General features: G+C 49.5%; 1 protein-coding gene across 3 annotated transcripts in view; it reads left to right on the plus strand.

Annotated features, from left to right (window-relative positions):
- The window catches only part of LOC119389808 (E1A-binding protein p400), a 236564-nt gene that overhangs the window by 73408 nt on the left and 143960 nt on the right, over positions 1 to 19196 (plus strand). For all 3 annotated transcript variants that reach the window (XM_037657195.2, XM_037657198.2, XM_037657197.2), the window contains exon 2: positions 13302 to 13376. The gene's annotated coding sequence lies outside the window, so the exon portion shown is untranslated. The remainder of the gene's footprint in view (positions 1 to 13301; positions 13377 to 19196) is intronic.

Raw genomic sequence — 19196 nt, forward strand, 5'->3', positions numbered from 1 at the left:
GGGGGGGGTCTGTGTGTGTGCCTATATTGTGGGAAGCACGCCATACAGAAGAAGAAGCTTCTTCTTTTGAGGGATGTCATGCTCATTGTTCAAAATATCCGAACGCGCCATGTGTATAGTGCTCGACTGTCTTGTCTATATACTACGTAGACAGGGTCCATCCATTCCACGCGGCGGATCTCAAAGGGCGCACTGAAAAGCTACCGGCTCGTGGAACGGGAGTATTCGATCTTCCGTTTGTTGCGCGTGTTGTGTATGGTTTGCCAGGTTTACCTAGGAGTAGGATTTGGCGTCGTGAGTCGGTACCATCGTCTCCTTGTTTGCTTCTTACAGCTTTCCGCGTTTCCATATGAGTCATCTATGTATGCCTGTCATGCTCGATAACGCTGACGCGTCTTCGGGTCGCCATGCAGTTCGTATGATATACCAGCGTCGTTCGATAACGCTCGTTCGAAGTCAGTTCACATCGTATCAAGGGTGACGCGTGGAGCGGTCTATGTATGATCGTAGAACCAACTCAGAGTGTATGAACGTGTATGAAACGGCTTTATCGTAGCCCCCAGTGGCGGCGTTCAATAAGCTTTGTTCATTTGCGATTGTATCATTGTTACAATGGTCTGTTGCGTCCTATCGTTTAACGGTGTGCCAATGTTTTCGCACTCAATTGTACCTTGTCACTTACCCCTTGCTTTGTCAACTTCTTGATTTATGGCACGTAAGGACATTATGAATGCAAATAGCGCGAAAAAACGTAAGACTAGACGAAGAAGGCTACACCACAAGCGCTTGTGGTGTAGCCTTCTTCGTCTAGTCTTACGTTTTTTCGCGCTATTTGCATTCATCATGAATTACCAACTCGCCCAACAATCAATCCTTCTAAGGACATTACGAAGCAATTAAGAATATAATTACGGCAATCATCGACAAACTCAACATCGCTAACCTCTACATCCAAGTCCACAAAGCCGGGAATCAACAGCGTGACGCTTCACTTTGCGACCTCTGCTGAGTTAGTGATGCAGGTGCGTACAATTAAGCTCTTAGTAATAGTAAAAAAGGGAGGGTAGCGAAATGGCGTCTGCACGCATGAGTGACAGCGCCGATCGACCTCTCATAGCCGCCTTCATAGGCTTAGCTAAGCTGTACGTAGAGAGAGGCCGAGCCTCAGAAAGCGCTGCAAATGATTCGATAGGTGACCGGTAGCTTGGCCGTTCCGCCTTTCCTTCGCCAGGCACAGCCTTGCTGGTTTCCCTCCCTCTCCGCTCTCCCGTTTTTGTAACGCTGTTGGCGTGGTAGGCCTTCTCCGTTCCGGCGCCCATCATCCCCCCGTGCGCCGAGCTTGTTACTTCGACCGCAACAGGCCTTGCCCACGCAGCGCTATCTGCGAGGGAGAGACGCTTGGTGGTGTCCGCGCATGCATGCACGCCGCGCGAGACCATTAGCGAGACACGCGACCACGCACGTTTACCTACCCGCCCCTCTTTTTCCTCGGCTGCAGCGAAGTAAATGGAGGGGGGGATGGGACTCAGTGGGGGAGAAAGAGTCGCCTTCGCGTTGCGTCATCAGTTGCGTGCAGCGTACCCGTTGCCGTGCCGCAGGAGGTGATGCTTCGCTGCGCCCCGTTGGTTGTAACCTATTGGATAAGCTTAGCTTGACATTCGGGTGGGACGCACGTAACATGACTGGTTACTCAGTATCTATATCCCCATATGAAGAAAAACCCGCTCGCACATTCGATGTTAATCTGGTCGACGCGAAACCTAGTGAGTGCTGAGCGAGTAGTGAGATAGCGAGTGCTCGTTCAGTGGTCTTGTTTTCTTGTGTCCTGTCTTCTGGCGCTCAAATCTCTTCCAGACTATAAGCCAATACGCTCAGCAAAGCATTTTATTAAGCGGAATATAGAGATTCATGCTTTAGGGAGGATAATTTAACCACAATGGCGGCTTTGTGGCTTCTGTGATCACGGAGGAAGGAAAAAATAAGAAGGAGCGTTGCGCAGTAGGACGTTCGGAGCTCAAAAGTATTGGCCCGACGCGTGATCGCCAAGCCAGAGCGCGCGGTTGGGTTAGTACAGGCTACGGCAGCGCGACGGAACAAGCGTTCGGCCGATACACTCACTCTCGGAGGTCACGTAATGGGCCGACACCCCATGCCTGAGAAACGAAACCTTGACATAGCCTGGGCACGCGCGTAAAACACGTACCTTCGACAACTACCCGAATACCGTCACCCCTACACCCACCCACCCCGAGAATGAACAAAATTGCAAGTGGAGAGCGATTGTTGGGCTTCTCCGGGCTTGCCACCTATGGTTCGTGACACATACAGATATTTGCGAAGATTCTGCGCTCGTCAAAACTTCACACGTTGCAGCAAGACGCCTGCTTTGGCTGGTTGCTATACAACATAATTGACAAGGAAAACTTTTTTTTTTAGTGCGCAGAATGCTTGAAGAAGGGAGAGGATAAGAAAAAAAAGGACAATAAGCGTGCGCTATCTTGTCCTCTCGTTTCTTCAAGCATTCTGCTTACTAAAAAAAGGATTTCCATGTCAAGCATGCACAGTTGGCCTCACCGGCTTGTTTAAAACAGGACGGAACCTGTTGGATACGGACGTTCGTACAACACGCCTATCGCTTTTAGTTATCGTTGACGGCGAGCACGCGCTACGCTGCACGGAACTGCTGTCGAAGGATAAAGCACTGTAGCTGCCGGCCTGCGCCTTCGACGACGTTGCTTTCCCGCTCCTCGCTCCCCGACTCCGCGGCGGCGCGGTCGCGCGGTCGCTGCAAGCCTGCGCGTTGTCTGGAGCGGGCAGACAGCGCGCCAGTCAAGCAGGCGAGCATGCGAGAGCGAAGGCGGCATCGGGATCGATACGGTGGGCCCCGGCTTCGAAGCAAGCACAGTTTGCGCGGGTCTCCTCGATCCACGGTGGTGGGAACCGTGTACAGCCGCTGGTCTGTGCGCCTGCCTGGATGTCGGCTGCATGCCGTGCCGTGCCGCACGCTGCTGCCGTTGACGGGGTGGGTGCTCGCTGCACGCGCGATCACGAGTCACGACTCGTCTCGCTCGCTCGCGTGCAGCTCAGCACGTGGCGCGGACGTGCTCGCGCAAGCGGCGCGGATTCGTCCGGCCTGGACTTACGCCTAGAGTGTGTACTGTTGAAAGCTTTGAGGCTCAGGGTTGCAGGGTTGCGTTGTTATACGAAGGAGGGAGAGGGAAAGAGGAGGCAAGCTGTGACGGCGACGAATGGTGGCCGACCCATTGACGTGTATACGGCTTGCTCGTTGGCTCTTCGTTAGAGCTGGCTGTTGACCTGTCTGTCTGTCGTCAGGTGTCGTGTCGTGCTGTGTCGGGTTCGAGCCACGTTTCCGAGCGCGAGTGTTCCAACGGCAGCTTGTTTTGCTAGAGGGAAATAAAGAAGCGAAGAGAGGAGGTGGATTGGACGAATAAGCGTGAAAGCAGTTTCGCTTTCATATTACGCGCCAACGGTTTTGACAAATTGCCGCGGTGATTAATCTAGCCCCACCACGGCCGCCGCCATGATGAAAGCCCATAGTTCCCCAGTCGCCCCTTCCCTCTGCGGGCATCTGATGATGGCTGCAAGAAGCCCTGCGCGTATCAAACCAATTGGAAAAGAAGTTGACGCCCCTTATTGGTTATTTTCTGTGTTTGTCGTGGGTACTTACACCGCGCAAGCTTTCGCGATCGTTGTTGGCTATCTAAAGCAGAATAAAACAAAACAAAAAAATAAAGGACAGTTGCCTGCGATATCTCTCCGCTTCATTATGCCCAGTGAATATGTGACAGTCTTCTGATGAATTTGGGACCGTTCGTATATCGACTACCAAGAAAACGTCCACTCGTTTTAGGGTGCGCTGCTTACTCCGTATAGTCAGTGTTTGTCGATGTAGCCTTACGCTCGCTCTTTTACTTCTTCTTTTTTCTTCTTCTCGTTATTCTTTTCCTTTTTTTTTGTCATAGCATCCTCGTTGAAATTGTAGCTGCTCCGGCCTCTGGGTTCTCCCATAGTTAGAAATGCTCAAGAAAGTGGCGTAGCTCTGGGGGTGGTCTGGGGTTCGAACCCCCTCACCCACCCAATTTTTACATTTTGCATGTGTATATATACGGGCCCACATGCATAAAGGGGGTCGCACCTACGCCCCTGACCTAGGAGTATTTATATTGAAGTTCAGTAGATGTGTACTTAGTGAACGATGAAATTATAAGTGCCCCTGAGGAACAAGAGTACAAGCTAGATGGGGCGATCGATACTAATTTCTTATGTCACACGCAACACAGCAAACATAATGTCATTTTCATCGAATGACATTAAGTCAACTTAATGTCGTTCTTTCTGCGTGCTGTCACGCGAGCAAAACAAATGTAATTCAGAAATGATAACTACGATCATATATAAATCATGCTGTACCATGACATCGAGGTTAGGGGTTTTAGCTAACAAAGCTCGCACTTAACACGTGTATTTCCCTGGGATAATCGCCTATAATGATAAAATAAACACACATACACACACATAAAAAAAAAACCTTGCTCTAATATATACATGAATATGCTTGGCCGATTTACACAATTTATGTCATATCGGCGCAAAATACCAAGTCGTAAGCCAAGAGCCAGGCGAAACGTAACGTGGCCGACGAAGCGTGATCACGTCGCATATATGAGAACCATCCGTTTTACACTATATCGAATGGTTCTTGTGTATGGTTGTAATACAACGGATGCACCAACTCGCCCAAGAAGAAGTATTATTAACTACAAGTACAACACAGATCTTTGAGAGAGCGCGCTCGTGTGGCGCGACACGTGGCTTGCGTTCAATATGTGAGTGCAAGAGAAAACATAGACAGAGAGAAAGGAAAATGACAAACGCTCGGCCAGCTAGACCCCGCGACAATACACGACTGTCCTCCTTCTCATCCTCATCCTCATGAGTTACCGGTAAGTACAAGGAGAAGCTCCTCCTCCCTTGATCGGATCATCATAGATGGGTGGATCATCTTCTCGGCGCCGCACCAACTCGAGGACGACACGGGAAGTCTCTCACCGGGGCTAATGCAGCCAGGTGCGCTATTCTTATACGCGGATGGAGACACCGCTCACGTGAAGCATATAGCTGTGTATATTCTATACGAGCGTATCGACAACTGTGTAGGTATATCCGTGCTCCAGGGAAGGTATAAGCGGCATTCGTAAGCGACACTGAAAGGTTTTGTTTCCCGTGCCAGAACTGTCCGCCGGGCTTGCGCACCGACATATAGGCATTTGCAACATACGCAGCATACGCCTATAGAGACGACTGTTGTCTCGTTCAGTTGTCTCGAGTACGCGAGAGTAATATAGTGTGCAAGTTGGTTAGAGAGATCGAGATTAGATACAGATAGAATGCGGCTGCCGCGACCGGGATTCGAGCCCGCGACCTTCGGGTCAGCAGTCAAGCACCATAACCACTAGACCACAGTGGCGAGTAACCCAGCGACCTTTGTAACCGTTGAATATTTAAGAGGCAAAGCGGTAAGCTTTCATTTCTGTAAAGCCGAATGTAACCTCCGAACGATATGTTAAATTTATGGCTTAGTTTAGCCACCCATCCAAAGAGACGTTCCTGCTTCGACCGCATGCACTCCATTCCATAGCCGGCGCCTGGTGGCTTTCTTTTCCCCCGGAGGGCGTATATTGGAGGTGCCCGTCGGCATCGTCCAAACCCCCGGGGAAGCATGCCGCCAGGAGCTGCTGTTCCCGCTGAGTGGTTGGTGGCGGTGTGTGCCGGGGACACTCGCCTATCGATTGCTATTGGATTCCCATCGGGGCCTCCTCTCACCACCCGCTGTCCTGCAGCGCTTTCCTGGCCACACTGCCATGGCCTCGGGTCGGGTTTTTTTCGGGGATGCGGCCCGGGAAATAAGGAGGGAGCCAGCGCGCGCGGTATTATGACGTCCGCGCCTTCTTCACTGCCCCGGCGTACGTTGTCGCCTCTGGATGACTGCAGCCGTGCTTCCACTGCAGATGATGGGCGCAGCATGCAGGGTCGATCGGCAGCTGCCAAAGCATCGGAGGGCGAGGCGTATATGCTTTAAATTGCGAGGCGCGACATTAGAGGTTTTTAGCCTGTCCGGTATGCCACTAATGGCGTAGCGGAATACCGGATAGCGTGTACCGGACTGCGTATAGGAAGGCTTGCGAACGAGCTTTATACGTACGTCCAAAATACGCCAGCAACGGCCGCGTGACTATTATGCACCGCGTATACGTGTGCACAAAGTATACAGAAAATTCGGCGTAATAATTTTTCTTACACAATCGTAGAAAATAATAAGCTCGCGTACTCTGCCGCAAACTGGAACAATGCAGACAGTGCAAAGGCATGCTTATTTTGATTAACTGAACTTCTTGTTTGCTTTATTTGTCTTGTCTGTGTTTCTTGTTTGCCTATCTAATTGAGGGCAGTCATGTGTAAAAAAAAAATCTTTTCCGACACTTTTTGATGGGGGTATCGAATCCTTATCCGCATTTTATGCGTCTTGTAGTGTGCTCGTTTCTGTTAGTATCGTTGAGTCCAGTCAGCACGCCTCATCACTTGCCGCCAAGTTCATCATTGTATCGCTCTTTGGCGGTGTGCATTCTCTGGACACTTCTCGGGCGTTCGCCTTCGAATCCTGTCTTGCGTGCGCAGATACACAGGGGGCACCTCGTCAAGGCGATAAACCGTTCTTTAGCGCAAACCGCATGTAACTCCAACCCGAGCCCGCAAGAAAACGAAAGGCTTCGTCTTTATTTTGCTTCGACTCTGGTTTATTTTGAAAGTTCTGTGAGTTCTTTCTTCATTTCGCAACCTAACTTCTCTTTCTGTTTTTTTCACCTCCTTTCGCTCTATCGGCTCGTTGGCCGCACGATGGGAGCTTGTTTAAGAACGTCGCTTCCAGTCGTCCGTGCAATTCGTCATATCGGCCATTGCCGCGCGCGGTGGAGATGAAAGTGAAAAAATAAAGAAAGAAAAAGAACTAGTAGGTACGAAGAAACGAAGGGTACACATATATACAGAAGAGCTGCGACAACGTGCAGTAAAAAAAAAAAAAAAAGTATGCCCCAAGCAAACACAGAACGCCGCAATACATTGGCGAGGTCAGCGGCTGTGCTTCGACGGCAAAGATGAAGCGTTCGTGAACAAGGAAAGGTCGTAATAGCTCTCTCTCTCTCTCTCTTCCTTACATTTAAGAGAAAAAGAAGACAGGGAAGGATTGTTGGAACGACAGGCTTTCGTAAAAGAAAAAGAGAAAAGAGAAAGCGTAACGAAATGAAAGGCCGCTCGTTTGTTTCAACTCTCCCTCTCTCTCTTTGTGATTTCTTATTTCATTCACGCGGAAAGAAACCGAAACATTAAAAAAAAAAAAAACCCAAGACAGAGGTTGGGCGAGGGTGAACCATCGCATTGAATAACAGGGCACGTAGGGGTCCTACGCCCAAGCGTAAGTGAAAGAAATATTAATAATAAAAAAAATACGAGAAGAATTACTCGAAGAAAGCGAAAGGAAAGGATGGAAACCAAGAGGCGAAAATAATGTGTACGCGGCGCGGCGAGCGACGGTTTATTACGGCGGAGTTGGTTCTCGGCTTCGTTTTCTTTTCGTTACATCTTTTTGTTTCTCTATAGTCTTCGTATCCCGCTTATGAAATTGGCAGGGTGCAGTGAAGAGCGAAGGGATATGCGATGCGTAGAGCGCATTAACATGGTAGGCGGACGAAGGTGAAAAAGCGAGTTGCACAGAAACGGGCGTGAAAAGAACAGAGAAAGGAATTATGCGGGACAGAAAGAAACATGAAAACAAGAATGCATCATTGTGGGAGGTGTGCGTGGAGCCTGTCACTACGTATACTGCCCAGGGGTTCAGATATTGCTTATTATTGTTAATCGGTGTCGATCTTTTTCCCGTGCGTGCATTTAACGGTCTTCGAATCTTGTCCATTAACGTTGTGTAATAACGTCCGATAACACTGTCCAATAACACTATCGAATAGCGTATTTATGCGCTCTTGTATGTATACTACATGCGTTTTTGGACGACGTATAATGCATGGGCGAAGCATTCTGTATGGGAAGTAGATTGGGGTTTCAGGAGGCAGTTATTCAATTATCATAAGGAAACGATCCTAGCGAAGAATGGGAGCGATGCAAATTAGAACCTGCAAACTATCATAAAGGACTGCAATGGATGCAAAGTCTATAGACGTAGACGAAGTCACTGGAGCTGTTATAGAACAGACACGGAAGTTTGGGGCAGCTCGAACTCAAGGGTCGCCGTGAAATGTAGCTCGCTTGCTCTTCACCTCGCCATTAGGTCTACTTGCACTGCTGGGATGAACCACGATGAAGGGAACATCCAACCAAGGCTGCACCCTGATTGGGGACAGCGAAGAAATGCGCACGCTGCTACAGACGGATGGAAATGTGTACAGCTTCATCGTCGCTGCACGGTATTAGTGAGCTTATGTTAAAGGGAGAGCGTGGTGAGAGCGTAACATTGCGAAGGAGGAGGAAAGAGTGAGAGAACTGGCGGTTCGCTGATGAAGAGAGAATATTCCGCGCTCGACGCTCGTGCTCTTATGCAAACAGCGCTCGGGGTGGGACTAACGAAGAGGTCAGCGTGAAGACACTTTTCTGTTTCTTCTTGTTCTTCGTTTCTTCCCGCGGTTTGTGCATATATCCTGTGTATATGCTGTTCACTGCCGTGTTACTTCGTCTTATAGAAAGGTCGCAGAGCACACAGACGGGGGACAGAATGATGAATAAAACAAGATACTGTCCTCAACTGTGTGTGCTGTAACCTTTCTAAGATGCAGTATCTAGTACCTACTATGGCCCACCAAGCCATTCCTGTGTGACTTCACTTCTCATCGTTCCCATCTACAGCATATAGAATGGTACATAGTTGTCGCAGCTGTAGCAAATCCCCCCCCCCCCCCCCCCCCCACACACACACACCTGAAATAAATTTGTGGCTAGCACCCTGGAATAAGTGCGCTGTCGTTTCCACCAGTGGTGTACGCTGGATGGCGATATCGAACACCTCTAATATTTATCTGCAGTATATAAGGATGCCAAGTGAAACTATCTTTTCAGCAGCAAAGAAAGTTTTTTGCGCACCGAACTATAAATAGGAGTCCATTGGAACCCGCTGGCGCTTCGTGTGTGGCGTGTTTCCCTCTCTCTCTTGAGCGCGTACTGCGCAGTCTCATAAGGCGCAGGCGCTGATGATGTATCGCGCTGGCTCGGTTCCGTTCCCCGTTTTCATAAGAGGAACGATGAAGAGGAACGAAGCTTTCCCGCACAAAAGAGAGGCCGTGGGAACAACAAAAGAAGCGCGGCAACTGCGCATGAATGGACCGGGACATTTTTCCTTACAGAAACTTTCGGAGAATACGCATTCTTCTTCTCTCCCTCTCTTTCTCTCTCACTTTATGCGCGTCCTCGTGTTTACTGTGCTTTGCATATTCACTAAGTGTACGCTATACACCGCCATTGTCCTCGCGCAGCGCACTGTAAACCGCATCTCTCTCTCTCTCTCTCTCTCTAAACCACCCCCTCCTCTCTCTGTTCAGCAGCGTATTTGGATTGCTTTATCGTAAGTCTGACAGCAGCTCTGCTGCCGGGCGACAGCTTGCGATGCTGTGTTTACGGCTGGTTTTCGCGAGCGCTTCCACGAAGTATGTATTACTATATTGCGAACTTGAGCTTGTTGGTGAAGCATTATGAACCAAACAGCGCACGTAAACGACAGGACACCAGGTCGTTTGTTCTCTTTCGATGTCCTGGTCGTTTACATGCGCTGTTTGATTCATAAAACGTATTTACTGGCCGCCACTTTACTATCTAGCTCGCATAAGTAATTACCACATGCCATTAGTTTTCTACTCCGTGCTCTGGTCAAACGCGATGTCACCAGTCACGATATACATCTTGCGCTGCGGCTCCGCCATTGTTGTTCGTCTATACGCCTTGCTAAAACGTGATTCAGGACAGGACTGGCCTGTATCAGGGCAGCAGGACAGCGCTGAAGCAGTACAGCTCTGCTGCGCCGATTAGTTGTTGTCAGGAGCCGACGCGCCTAGTCCAGCTATTAAAATGGAATACGTAGCCCTTCGCCGTACTAATGGACTTCTTTTGTAGCACTTTATTTCTTTTTTCCCGGGGACTATAGAGAAGTTCTATTCGATGTATTTGCATGGCGCGTCGGCGGAGGCATTAGATGGCGCCGCCTTTCTCTCCAGTTCTTCTTTTCATCTGTGTAGATCTGTAGAATTCTGTGCAGCGCGTCCGCCGCGGTGGTACAGTGGTTACGGAGCTCGGTTGCGGACCCGAAGGTCGCGGGTTCGATCCCGGCCGCGGCAGCCGCATTTCGATGGAGTTGAAATTCTAGAAGGCCCGTATACTGCAGTGTGCGATGTCAGCGCACATTAAACACCAGATGGTAGAAATTTCCAGATCCCTCCACTACGGCCTGCCTCTTAATCATATGGTGTTTTTGGTGCGTAAATTATTACTGTACAGAGCGACTCGTACGACTTTAACGCTGGGGATGCTGCCAGTTACGCGTGTAATTGGCAGCGTCTCCAGCGTTAAAGTCCTACGAGTTGCTCTCGAACATACAGATGTATGGAAGTGCGCTCGGAATGTCCCCATAGTTGCTTGCGACTCGGTGCTCGAGGGGCGCTCTTATCTCCAAGTGCGTCGCCCCGCTTTCATCCTTCATTCTTTCCACTTATTTGTTATCACTTTTGTTATCTCGCATTGTGTGTCTCGGTCACTGAATGTTGTTGCTGGGCGCATCGGTTATACTGCATGAAGCGTTCTCTAGGTGACAGATTTCGACGATTCTGGTGACGTCATTACAACGCATCGAGTGACGTCAAAGAGCTGTGAGCAGCGAGTCTGATGAGGGCGAATTGGTCTGCGTGCATTGCATTAAAAGAATGCGAATCATTTGCCCCCTGGTCTGTTTGCGACGTGTTTCCATGACGCAGCGGGTTCCCCATATGACCTCGATATCGGGCTGCCCCATGTGAGAAGCTCGATTGCGTTTACATGCATTTCGCCAAGTGCGTCGAGCGAGCCCTTACGGGAGTGCGTCTTCGTGTGTGATTTGCGCGTAATGGAAGTGTTTTTTAAGGCAGAAGCCTTGGATACCTCATAAATATCACGGATCACAGATGACGTAATTTGTGACGGGTGGACCGTGTGGCTTATTTCGGGAAGCACGGAGGTCAAATCCGAAGGCATGGGGGTTCACTATCGACAGCTTGCTCGTGACATCATGTACGCAGGTTCTTAGCTCACTGGTACTCCAACATGGCGGCATTTATGACGTCAAGGCAGCATAATAACGTGGCAATTAACCTGATTCAATGTGATAACGACACTGCTTAATCTTGTTTTGGCATTTGTGCGTGAATAATGAAAAAGAGCTGCATGCGACATACTGATAACATTGACGTGCCACCACGAACTTTTCGCCCCACCGTGCTGGTACTCCAGCATGGCAGTTTCAGTGACGTTAGTACGAGCTACATATATACACTAGGCGCAGCTGAAGCTTTTTGAGGAAGAGCTTTTCGAGCATTCTTGAACTGCCACTGATTTCTGAAGCCTTTCACACACGCGTGTCACGTGTGAAGACGGTGCCTGCTCGCTTCGGAGTGATTTACACTCTTTACGCTAAATCCACCGAGTTTATATACTGGTAGGTTAAGTATCGAAGCCGTTCTCTGATTTCCCGCACGTATCGTACGAGTACACACATACACTGTCGCTGCCCTTTGACCAGCACTCAACCAGAAGTCAGAGGTAATAAAAAACCTCGTAGAAAAAGCGTCTCGGCGTCGTCTCCGTAGATCCACGAAGCAAAGGAACCGTATGATCGCACCGAGGCGCTCACCATCCGCTCCCTCCTTTGAAGGAACCGCATGCAGCGTATAATTCTGCCGAGACCCGATGCCTCAGTGGACGCGATGCACTCCCGCGCGTCTATAACATTCGGTGTGCTCAATCGCGATACCTTTTACGTATATACACACACACACACACACACACACACACACACACACACACACACACACACACACACACACACACACACACACACACACACACACACACACACACACACACACACACACACACACGCAACTCGCTCGCGCTGATATACGTGCGTCAGCGCTAGTGTGCACACCGGAACCTCCATCATCGAAGCAAGTAGAGTATGGACGACGTATCGGCGGCATATGGGTGCCCCAGGGAAAGATAAATATGGGCGCGCCAGTGGTGGATGCCCCCGCGCTGTTGGCGCAATCCCCCCCCCCCCCTCGTTCCTTTTTTTGCCTGCTTAACGCTAACAGAGAGACAGCGAAGAATCTATAGCTCTTCTGTGGAGGGGGGGGGGGGGGCGACTCCGCGGACGACGTGGGCTCTCTTGCGAACGTAGCGCGCAAGCGAGCGCTGTGTCTGACGCGAGCCGCGGTTCATTTGCATGCGTTTTTGTTTGATCTCCCGCGGCCTGGGGGAGATCGAGAGACGGAGGAGGGCAGGAGGGGGTAAAGGAGGGGGTTGCGGAGGCCTTCTGTTACTCTTCATCTCCTTTTCTTCCTCTTCTTACATTTGTCTTCTTTCTTTCTTTCTTTCTTTCTTTCTTTCTTTCTTTCTTTCTTTCTTTCTTTCTTTCTTTCTTTCTTTCTTTCTTTCTTTCTTTCTTTCTTTCTTTCTTTCTTTCTTTCGTGTGCGATACTCTTCGGAAGAGGTTTGCGCCTCTCCTTCCGAACCTCTTGGTTTTCCTTGCCTGCGTGCAGCGAGTGTTGTTTGCCTTCGTTTTTAGTGCGATCCCCGCCAGCGTTGCCTCTTTAACCTCTCTCTGTCTCCCCTATCTCTCCTTTTTTATTCTTTGCCAGTGCCGTACGTTTACTTATTCAACTCCTTCTTCCCTCGGCGTATCTCGAGAGCAGGTGGGCTCTCGATCGCGAGCCTCTCTATCGCCTTAATTCTCCGCACGTCGGCGCAAACTTAATTGTTTTAATTTTCGCGTTGCGCTGCAGCGAGTGTATTCCTCTTAAGCGATGATCTGTTATTCCCCCGTCGATGGACACTTTTTCCTTCCGCCCATGGTCTCGGAGTTCAGCATTTTTATACGCGTGTGCTTACGAAGTTCTCTCGCTTCTTGTATTGTTCGTTCCTCGCTGTCCTCATTTTGAGCGTGCTAACGAGTTCTTCTCGCTCTGCTCTTCCTTTTGCAGGATACTTGAACGCAACGAGGTGGGATAAACCTACACGCCAGCGCATCGGAATCCTTCTTCCGGATAATCACAACGGTAAGTACTCGTCGAGAAATCTATAACTAGCGATCACGTTTTCGAACCTACACATGTAAGAACAAGAATATGTGTATCATGCATCTGGTCAGACGAGCGTGACCTGTTAAGAAACCGGAAGAGGTTTTTTTTTTTTTTTTTTTTTTTAACTAAAGAGGATCACGCAGCATACGAAGGACGAAGGACGTGTCTATACCAGCTCTTCGTGGGGCCTGAATCTGTCGACGTAACTATCACGTGGTCATACAGACAGCCAATCGCAGTGCAGGACGTGCATGACGGGCGACCGCACTGAAGTTGGGACGCGATTACGTTGAGTGCTCAACTTAACTTTTGCAAGTCCGGGACAGCGTGCGACGCATATTACACCACGAAGATCTCGCTGTGTACCTTGAAATTCTAAACTCGACCAAAAAAAAAAAAAAAAAGGACTACGGAAGGGGGGGGGGGTCTTCCTGAAGGGTCTTCCTGAAGCACCCTGTTGTTTCCCTGAACCTCAGAAAGACAGATTAAATTTGGTATAGTCGGCCACGATATTCTGCCTTGAATCTGACGTTCGTAAAAAAATAATAACAACATTAATACGAATACTAATAGTACGAGTGTTTGCATAACGCGGCACGTGCGAATGATTCCGAGACCTTTCCACATCCTGCAGTTGTGGTTTGCAGAGTTGTCTGTATGTATAGTAGTACGAGCGACCGACGCAACGGTTTCATTTGTTTGCACATTGCAGGCACGTAGCCAGGATTTTTTTTCGGGGGGTGCCCAAGGCCTGATTGTTCGAAAGAAAGTCTTTCCATGGCAAAAATAAAACAAAAGTTGGCCGGGAATATAGAAGGCCGGACAAATTTCGGGGGGGGCCTGGGCCCCCCGGGCCCCCCCCCTTGCCTACGTGCCTGGTTGCTCGTATGATATGCGGCGTTCGGTGAATTTCTGATGACGGTTCAATGTGCTCTATAGCATCACAGGTTTTCAGCGCGCAGCTTGCTGATCACTTCGCAAGTCGAGCTGAGGTGTTATACTGTGTAGCTGTATCGGTGTCGCTTTCTATTATAGTTATAGATGTCCAAGTTGAGACGCGAGGAGCCGCATCTTTAACGCTTTGTGTAAGGACGCTAAGAAACGGGTGGATTGCGTTGAAACGTTGTATCGATGTCAAAATAAGAGAGAAGCGCTGCGGGCCTCTTCTCGTTGCCTTCTTCCTTGTAGATGTGGAAAGAAAGAATTAAAGAATAAAAACAGAAAGGAAAAAGTAAAGAAGGGCTTTTGGAGTAGGTAGAGACATATATATATATATATATATATATATATATATATATATATATATATATATATATATATATATATATATATATATATATATATATATATATATATATCCAGCCGTAACAAACCAGAACAGACGAGAGAGAGAGAGAGAATAAATAGCGGAAATAGAAATAAAGAAACAGAAAAATCGATGAGCCGACGGAGCACATTCGCCACACCGACAAACCAGCGCCAGAGGCATCGGCGCTGGCGTATTCCCGTTTGACTAGTCCTTATTTTGCTTTTTATGTCGTTTCGTCACACGCCGAAAAAACGGGCCGACCCGCAGGTCTGTCTGCCTGTCGGCGTAGCTGTACCGGCCTCGGTGGGTGTATATATTTGCGTGGATGGACGCCGTGTTCGTATTATATAAATACCTCCGAAAAACCGCAGATCCTCGTTGTATGCGGCAGCCAGCTGCGTGCGTGCGTGCGTGCGTGCGTGCGTGCGTGCGTGCGTGTGTGTGTGTGTGTGTGTGTGTGTGTGTGTGTGTGTGTGTGTGTGTGTGTGTGTGTGTGTGTGTGTGTGTGTGTGTGTGTTATCGATGTCCGCTATAGTTCTTTCACGTTATTTGCGCTGTTTTTGTTTGATGGGGTTTAAATACCCCTGCTATCAAGCCCGGAACACCACATTAGACTGGAGAAAGAGAAAGAGAGAGAGGGGCCGAAGGAGAGGGAGGGCGGATTAACTATGGACTGCCCAGTTTGCTTCTTACACACATGGAAAGAGGAGTTGCGAAATAAGAGATTAAGAAGGCATATACTGATTATATGGTTCACTATAGCATGGTGCAGCGTATCCACAGTCGGGCTCTTAAACCAATTTCGTATAGAATTTAGTGCATATCGAGTTTTTATGCAAGATAGTCAAGCATTGCACTATAACTTGTATGAATTTCTGGGCTGGTTATATTTGTTAAACGAAGCTCCGATACCTTCCGCTAAAAGGCCGATCATCAAGTCTAATCAAGGCACCCTCTGGATTCCGGCGTTGTTTCTCAGAACGGCCGGGAGGATTGGCACAAGATGTGATTGGCGTGTTATCTTCACATTTGAACTTAACGCGCACGGATTAATCAGTCACTGCAATGCGATAGCTCGTACGAGTGGGTGGAACCGACACCCCGACCCGCAACAGCCAACGCAACAGTTTTGCGTCACGTCGTGAAATATTTGTCGGTTTATACGTGCAGCTGTATAATGATGGATCGAGGCTGTATAAAAATGACGGTCTAGGACGTCCTTATGCAATCAGCGTTCTTGCATTAATTGCTATTTTTTTCTTGCATTTTGATGAAGAAGGAGAGGATTCTTCGTGTCCCGTAAATACGTGCCATCACTTTACTCGACATGTGGCTCCGTTTATTATTATTATTATTTTTAAAGCATCTCCGCCCCTGAGACAAGCTCATCAGTCACGTACCGGCACTGCCCGCAGCACTTGGCCTAGAAAGAAAGCATGGTTCCTCGAAAAATGTGGGTCATTTTAGGGGAATGTATCTAAGTAAGAGGTTTACACAAACGCCTGTTAAGCTTCGATTACGTGAACCGCTTTGGACCCCAATGCAAGAACACAGACAGCGTGCGAACGCTCCCGGGCCTGTATACGTTCCGGGGATAGAGGCGCAGAAGTGTATGCCCAGACGCCGAGGAACCTGAGACGCTGCTGCCGCGAAGGTGGCCTTGTGCTGTGCGCGAGAACGCGGTGAGCTCACGGCTCATCCGCGCCTGGCTTTTGAGTGTGGGAACGCCGGTGGCGTAATATCCACGGCGCGATTGGTGGCGTGATCAATGGCGTGGTCGGTGGTGCGAACACAAGGTGATCCATATTTGGTCATGTCTGGAGGAGCCTGACGTCACACAGGCGTCTGGAACCCTTTAAAACACGCAGGGAGAGACTGGGTGGAGGAGTCCTGACTGAGACTCTGACGGAACTCTGCTCCTCGGCTTCTTACCTTTGCCTGTTTGCAAACTTAAATGTCCACTTTGGTCCAACGATGTAGTATTAAACTATATCGCTTTATTGCTTTCTGCGCCGTCTCGCCGGTACTTCCCTTCTCGTCGGTCCTGATGCAAGTTACGAGCACAACCTGCTGACGGCGGCGGTCGAGAGACACCCACAAATCTAACACGCATTATACCTGCGTGGTCTCCAAGTAATCAGCACCGCCTCACGTCTGTGATGAATGAATATATATGAAAGTATGCCCGTCAAGGGAACGTTGCTACATGTCGCTTCTCCCCACTGGTCCCATTCTTTTATTTCATATAGCTGATGTTTTTCAATAGTGTTTCCCTTGAATATATGCCTGATGTTCAACGTTAACTGGGTTTCTCGCCCCACAAACTGGGCTAATGCCGCAGGGGTCACGTAATTATGCTCGTATATAAAGCGATAACGATCATTCACTTCTTCCTGTTACTTATGAAGTCAACATGCTACATTCGCGTCGTGTAATACATCGGTACAAAAGCAAGGCCATCGCATGCATCACATCAAAGTAGCGCCTGCGTAACATTGTATGGGTATATACCTTAGCATCAAATTAACAGTGCCAGGATGGGGAGTGTTTCCTGTAGGCGGATCTTTTCTTCAGTAAACTTCCTCGCAACGTTTGCCGTCAATCGCTCAACCCGAGCGCCACCCGTCAAAACGGGGTACTGTAAGAAGCTCACCACAACTATAGCAGCAGCTGTCTGCGCGTTATACAACTTCGTCGACCCGACAGAAACTAAAAGCGCATATGACTGCGACAGAGAAGACGCTTGCTTGAGATACACGAGCGCTGTCGTCGACCCACACGTTACGCCATTCACAATTCAGAGAATTAGTGGCCTACCGAATTTCCCACTTCTTGGTGGGGGCCCCGGAAGAAGAGCGTTCGCGATCTCTCTCTCTCTTTCTCACTCTCTCCACTCTAACAGGCCTACCTGCCTTCTGGCGAGGGGAATCCCGTGAGGTGGGTTCCGCCTTAGCGGTTTTCTTGATTAAGCGCGTTAATCTTGCACGAGGAAGGAGAAATGGCGTTACCGGCATGCTCGTAAGAGAGGGGCCGGTTTATATGCAGTATACGCGGCTCCATAGACCCGGATGAAGAGAACCGTCCGCTTCGTTCCCGCGGTATTTCTCAATTTGCCTACATCGGTATGAGCATCCTCCTCTGATACATAAAAGGCGCTGTGGCGTGACAGTGGTCCGTGACTTCTGTATGTTAAGCAGCCAACACTTGATAAACCGAAGCGGCGGAAACGTTAAAAGTGGGTCAGGTTTTCCGATAAATTTTGAGGGCGACTGCATGTGCATGACCCTTGGCTTACAACTAGAAGTACATATATATATATATATATATATATATATATATATATATATATATATATATATATATATATATATATATATATATATATTGTAAAGGCGTTTATTGACGGCGGGATCGACGGCGACGATGCGCAGCGACGACAGTAACGACAGAGCGCAGATTCGCAGGCTCACGAGCAAGAGCACGAGGGGCGTGCTCTCCGAGAAGAGGCGAAGAGGGCGACCCACTAGAAGGCGCTCAAGAGGACGGCCCATTACAGTGTTCTAATGCTTCTGTACAATTACCCCGGGTACGCAAAGGGAGCCGCCCGGCGACCTAACAGCTGGTCACTATGAGCGGGTCATGGTAGGGCTTGAGGCGCTCCACGTTCACAATGTCGCGCCCTCGACGGCGCATGTCCGAAGATGGCTCAATGGGTTCAATCAGGTAGTTGACCGTGGACGTGCGTTCGACGACACGGTAGGGGCCTTCGTATTTGGGCAGTAGTTTGGAAGAGAGGCCAGCTGCAGCGGTCGGGACCGAGAGCCACACGAGCGCTCCAGGGAGGAACGTGGACTCAGAAGTGGTGGTGCCACCGCGAATGCTCTTCTGCCGCTCTTGTTCGTGCGTTGTAAAGGTCTTCGCAAGCTCGCGACATTCTTCAGCAAGCCTGGCTGTGTCCGAAATAGGCGCACATTCAGATCGATCCGGCCTGCAGGGAAGGATAGTGTCGATTGTGTGCGACGGGTGCCTGCCGTACAATAAGAAAAATGGCGAGAAACCAGTAGTGCTCTGAGAGGCGGTATTGTAGGCGTACGTGACGAAGTGCAGAATGGCATCCCAATTTGTGTGGTCGGCTGCGACGTACATCGAGAGCATGTCGCCGAGCGTGCGGTTAAAGCGTTCAGTGAGGCCATTCGTCTGCGGGTGGTAAGCAGTAGTTTTGTGGTGAACGACGTTGCACTCTTTGAGAATGGCTTCGACGACTTCCGACAAGAAGACACGGCCTCGATCACTGAGCAGCTCCTGGGGCGGACCGTGACGCAGCATGAATCGGTGGAGCAGGAAGGAGGCCACATCGCGCGCTGTAGCCGCTGGGAGGGCGGCGGTTTCGGCGTATCGCGTTAGATGGTCAACAGCGACGATGGCCCACCGGTTACCAGCCGAAGTCAGAGGAAGTGGTCCATACAAATCGATGCCCACGCGCCCAA

This window comes from Rhipicephalus sanguineus, chromosome 4, assembly GCF_013339695.2.
Source record: "Rhipicephalus sanguineus isolate Rsan-2018 chromosome 4, BIME_Rsan_1.4, whole genome shotgun sequence".
Classification (NCBI taxonomy): Eukaryota; Metazoa; Arthropoda; class Arachnida; order Ixodida; family Ixodidae; genus Rhipicephalus; species Rhipicephalus sanguineus.